Source organism: Belonocnema kinseyi, chromosome 1, assembly GCF_010883055.1.
Source record: "Belonocnema kinseyi isolate 2016_QV_RU_SX_M_011 chromosome 1, B_treatae_v1, whole genome shotgun sequence".
NCBI lineage: Eukaryota > Metazoa > Arthropoda > Insecta > Hymenoptera > Cynipidae > Belonocnema > Belonocnema kinseyi.
In genome coordinates this window covers 101,165,418-101,171,265 of record NC_046657.1, presented here as the reverse complement: position 1 = coordinate 101,171,265, position 5,848 = coordinate 101,165,418, and positions in this window count along the sequence as shown.

Sequence of the window (5,848 nt, the reverse complement as noted above, 5' to 3'; positions counted from 1 at the left end):
GGTAGAGGGGAAGTGACTTTTTTCGCCGGACGCGCCGTCTATATTTATGGCGGGCAACTAAGCCCGCACCGCATCTACGTTTATAATATCTTTGCTTTAACCAAGATGGATACAGAAGATAACTTCTCCATTTTCTCGTCAAAAAGCGAAAGCTCGCGAAATCATCCGATAACGTTCCCGGAAGACTCAGTTCTCTCCGAATTAAAAGAGGAATGGTTTAAAATCACGTCGGTTGCTCGAATGAGGAGCCGGCAAACTAAAAAAGCATTACCAATGCTGCTGGTAACATTGCCAAATGCCCCGCAAGCAAAAGAGCTTCTCAATCTGAAGTCTCTTGCTTTTATAAAAATAAAGGTCGAGCCTTACGTAAAACCCAAGGATACCTCCCAGTGCTTTAAGTGCCAAAGGTTCCACCATGTCTGACGTGTACCACGCTGTGTGAAGTGCGGTGGTACGCATCTCAGCTCCACATGCAAAAAGGATCCTGAATAGTGATGGGATATCGAAATATCGATATTCAGAGTCCGATATATCGATATTTGATATCGATATTTAGAAACCGATATATCAAAGTCAATATCGATATTTTGTCATAATTTCGATATCGATATCTTATCACTATTTTTCCACTTGACAGAATGCGCTTTTTAGTTAAATAGTGACAAAAACTGAATACAAGTAAACGTAAGTAAACATTATATTTTTCATTCATTATTTATCTTTGTACATTTTGTAATCTGTATTATGTGAATATTTTTAAATGATAGAAGTCTCAGGGAGCACGCGCTCAATTAACCTCAAACGCATAGAAAAGCAATATATATTTCGACTTAAAATCTTACAAGTTGAAAGTGTTTCATATTGCACTCAATATGGTATTTACATTAATTTTACTTGAAAGAATTTTTTATATTACTACTCTACTTTCGTGATACATATCTCTCTGTTTGGTGTGTTTACACAGTTATTGGGCTAAATTACTTTTTCGTAATTACATTCTAAATTAATTACTTCCACGCAGTTACTGCTGTCTCACCCAAGAGACTTATTTAAAAAATATTTATTGTATTATTTAAAAAACAAGAGTTCTACTTGTTTAGATTTATTATCTTACAGCTATTAAAACCATATGGAATTTAAAACCAAAACAACAAATTCCGAAGGTTGTGTTGCAGAAGTTAACAAATAATAATGCAACACTCAGCAATGCATATTAAATATAAGTCCTTTATTGTTTGAACAAAATATTTTGGTACAAGGTTATAGAAAATTATATGTTTGGTTTTGTACAAACTCACTTTCTGTTGCAGGTTTGAGGAGAAGAACGAGCATACAAAATTATTATATTAAACTATTTTGTTGCTTTTATACATTTGTTTTAATAATAATGTTTTTATACTTATTATAATTATGTATTTGTTTCAAATCAAAAATATCGATAATATCGATATTTTTTATCCGATATATCGATTTTTTTTATATTTTGCTTCCGGTATATCGATATTTTGTTTTCGATATCGCATCACTAATCCTGAATCGCCGGCCACCGTGCGAATTGTGCTGGAAACCATCCTGCTAATTACAGAGGCGTTCTGCGTTTAAGAAAGCTTCCAGGAAACCTATAATAAATCAATCAAAAACTGATAATACGCGTATGGAAACGGTGTACCTATTCAACCACCTGTCCAGATCGCCCAAAAAGATAACTATACACGTGAGTACACCACTCAAGTCAGTACCCAGCCGCAGAAAAAATTAACACTTTACAGATCTGTAGTCGCCTCTACTTCCGAAGCTCATACGAGCAAACCTCAAACTATTCAACCACCCAAAACTCCGAAAATTGCTAGCACTCGCGCTAACGCACCTATCGCCAAGAAAGTTCCAGGCCAACAAAATAAAATTACGCCAACTATTGTCCCAAATAAAAACACTCACTCTCAGGATATAAAAGTAAACCTTGTTAATCTTCTAAAAAGAGCTACAACCTTAACCACTAATATTATGGGGGGCGGGGGGGAATAAAAGCTGCATTCTCAAAAACACAATTAATCACCTGCGTAAAACAATAGCAATTAAAGTTCAGGAGCACAGATGTAAAAATTGGAATACAGAAGTCGGTAAACTTCAAATTAAAGATAACTCTATATATCGTATGACCAAAGCCCTAACGAACGCGCATACCAATATTCCCCCTCTTAAAAAGCCGGATCAAACATTTGCACTTTCTGCGACCGACAAAGCAAATCTCGTAGCTGCAAATTACGAAAGTAAGTTTGGTCCACACGCCAAGCGTAAACTACCACCTTGAGGAAAACAGCATTCTTAAATCACAACAATACGGTTTTAGAAAAGGTCACTCTACCCAGCACATGATGCTTAAACTCACCGAAACCATTAGTTTAAATTTCATTCGAAGAAAGCAAACTGGAGCTGTTTTCCTCGATGTAGAAAAAGCTTTTGATAGTGTCCGGCATGTAGGATTGCTGAGAAAATTAATAAATTACAATTTCTCAAGAGGACTCATCCTCTTTATAAACTCTTATCTTTCTAACAGAAAATTCTCAGTCAAAATAAGCCAGACACTTTCCAAAGAGAAACCCATTCGAGCGGGTGTGCCCCAAGGCAGTATTTTAGGTCCGGTATTCTTCATTATCTACGTGAACGACATCCCTGAGGTCCCTGAAGTTACAATTGGATTATATGCAGACGACACCGCCATATTTACTTCCTCTTGGTCAGTCCCGAAAATCTTAATAGACGCTCGAGTCTAAAACCTGAATATGGAATCCTAGTTTACAAAATGTTTATCCGACCAATCATAACCTACGCCTGTACAATATGGGGTGGTGCGTCAAAAAGTAACGTCAATCAGATCCAGATTATACAAAATAAATTCCTCAGACGCATCACGAAAACACCTATATATACCAAGAACTCTGTCCTACACAGAGAATTTCAAACCGCGACTAAATTCTATGAATCAGCATCATCACCTTTTAAACATATCTCCTCTCTCGGGAAATATGATTTTGATCCGCTTCGCAAGCACGCGATGCCAAAAGACTTCCTCATGAAATAAGTCTAACAACGAATTTCATTTTTTGACCTCTCTACTCCTTCCCACTCTTCTTCTTTACTTTTCTTTCATAAAATAAATTATCAGATTTTGTGGTTTTTTCCCGTCTATGGGCTTTTTTCCCACATATAACAAACGTCACTCTTAAATCAAGTCATGTCAAATTTCTCACAGATTTTGTAACAATGCCCAAACGGGTAACGCACAACAACTTCTTCCAGTCCGATCATTCTTCGGGGAGATCATTATTCGCGAGTGCATTGAATCTTACGAGAGGGGGCGATGGTTGGGGACCCCTCAACACCACCCCTTTTTTTTTTTTTTTTTTTTTTTTTGAGGAGTTCCGATAGTAGCAGATTCGAAAACATTCTCTAAGGTCTTCTCATCAAATCATAGTTAACGTCAGGGGTGGTTTCCTGGGACAGCTGGAACATAATTTCTTACCATGTTAACCCGCTGGAAATATCAAGAAACCGAACTAACTTAATGAAATCATATTTTCACAAGTTCGAATCTTGAATATTTATTAGCAGAAACACCACGAGCCTGTATAGTGTATTTGAAGAAGATAATCAATCGGCAACTTGATATTATGTGATAATTATGTACAGAACGGGATGCATTTTTTTGTGAATTTGATTTTGGGCAAATGGTTCTCATAGGTTATTACACATATAAAAGCCAAAATGCATTTTACACCAAAATGCAGCCAGTGACAGTCAAAAGACGAGGTCAAACTGATTTTCACGGTCATTATACCTCCCGCCGGGCTTGGAAGACATCCTTCCCAAAAATTAAATATAATTAGAAAAAAATATATCAGCGTTTTATTTAATAATATAAAAATAAACGTTTTAACTTTTATTAATAATATTTATATATTTTACACAAATTCTTAAATATAGCAATTGTTATATTTTATTGCAAATTTTATAATAATTAAAGAAAATAGAAATATTTTAAAATAAAAATGAGGCCTGTTTTATTATATCTTGAATGAAATAATAAGAAAAATTGAAATGGACAATAGTCAAATTCTACTATTCAAATTTTAGTTTACTTGAAATATAAAAATTCAATTTAAATAGGAGGTGAGCATATTAAAATTAAAATAAATTTTTGTAATTAAAATTTGAAGGAGAGATTTCAATGACAAGGATTTTTTTGTATTCTAAAGCAGATTTTTTTCTCCGTATATATTTATTGTAAACGATTTGGGTCCTATTGCACGGGAACAATTTCAATTAAATTTTGTTCTCATTTAATTTAATTTCATCGGTGAGTACAATTTCATGCACATAATACTATTTAAATAGAATAATTATTATTGTTATTATTGTATATAATTATTATTAGGAGTAATTATCAAAATTAAATGAATGTTTTAATTGAAAGTGCTTTTAAATATAATAACCAATCATAAATTTAAATAAATATTAAAATAGCTACCTCCCTTTCAATTGAATTTTAATTTAATTTTAATTCACTTTCAGTAACTTGCATCTTTCATTTTAATATAAAATTTTATGTAAACAAGAACTAGAAATAGACAGAAAAAAAGAATTTAAAATTCCATAATTTTAAATGGAAAAATTCTGAATTCAATACGCTTTAATTTGAAACGATTGAAATTTGACTAATAAAATTGAAAATTAAATCAAATATTTCAGAGTAAAAGCTTCTGAACTTTTAGAAATCTAAATATTTATTAAATTGAAAAAATTACGATCTAACATAAAAATTCAACAGACACATTTTTGTAAAATAAAAAAATAAATTTACCTTCATTCTTATCATTCAAAATGGAAAAAATGTCAGTTCCAAAATTTCGAAACTTAATTATTCTAAGATAAAGTTCAAACTAAAAAGCAGTTTTACATGGGAAATATTTAAAAAATTTAGAAATCTGTAATTAAGAAACTTGAAACTTAAACAAATCCGAGATTGATCTAAATCTAAAAAAAAAAAATTAGTCGTCAAGTATTTAATCAATAATACTTTTTTGTACCTAAACCCTTTAAATTTTGATTACCGTCAGTACTTATAATCGTTCAGAAATTAATAATTTTTAAAATGCAAATTATACTTTTTGAAATTCAACCATTTCAATTTTTATTGCAAAATTTAAACTCATAATAGGGAAAAGTGGAGCATTTAGCACTTACCGTGTGAGTTCAAAATTTTTTAATAGATACCATTAAACATTAAAGAAATTATTCAATTTTCCAACTAAAATTTTTTAAAACTGAGCTTGAAATGTGGATCTTTTTGGAGCATTTTTCGAATATGTATGTATGTATGTATGTATGTATGTATTTAATCTCTCCCTTTTACGGGTTTGACGGCCACCGCTCCCTGTACATATATTTACAATTCCATCCTTAGTCTAACTTAACTATTACTTATATTCTACTCTTTCGCATTACGCAGGATAAACAATAGTAACAGTAGTGATATTAATTCCTAAAATGAGTGAGCTTCCAGGGCTTCCGTTTCCTCTTATCATAAAAAAATGCATTTTCCACGATATTGAAAACAATTTTCGTTTTTTACTATCCCTTTTCAGGATCACCCGTTTGGATCTGCCCTACTCCCTTGCTTTCCCTTACTTCATCCAATTTCTTCATCCACATCACTCCCTGTCCACTACCGTCCAAGATCCATCTCACACACTCATCCACACTCAACTGTCCCTCTTCCTCTCCTGTATATCTCTCTAATACATGTGCCCATGACTCCATTTCGTATCCACATACTCTGCATAAATTC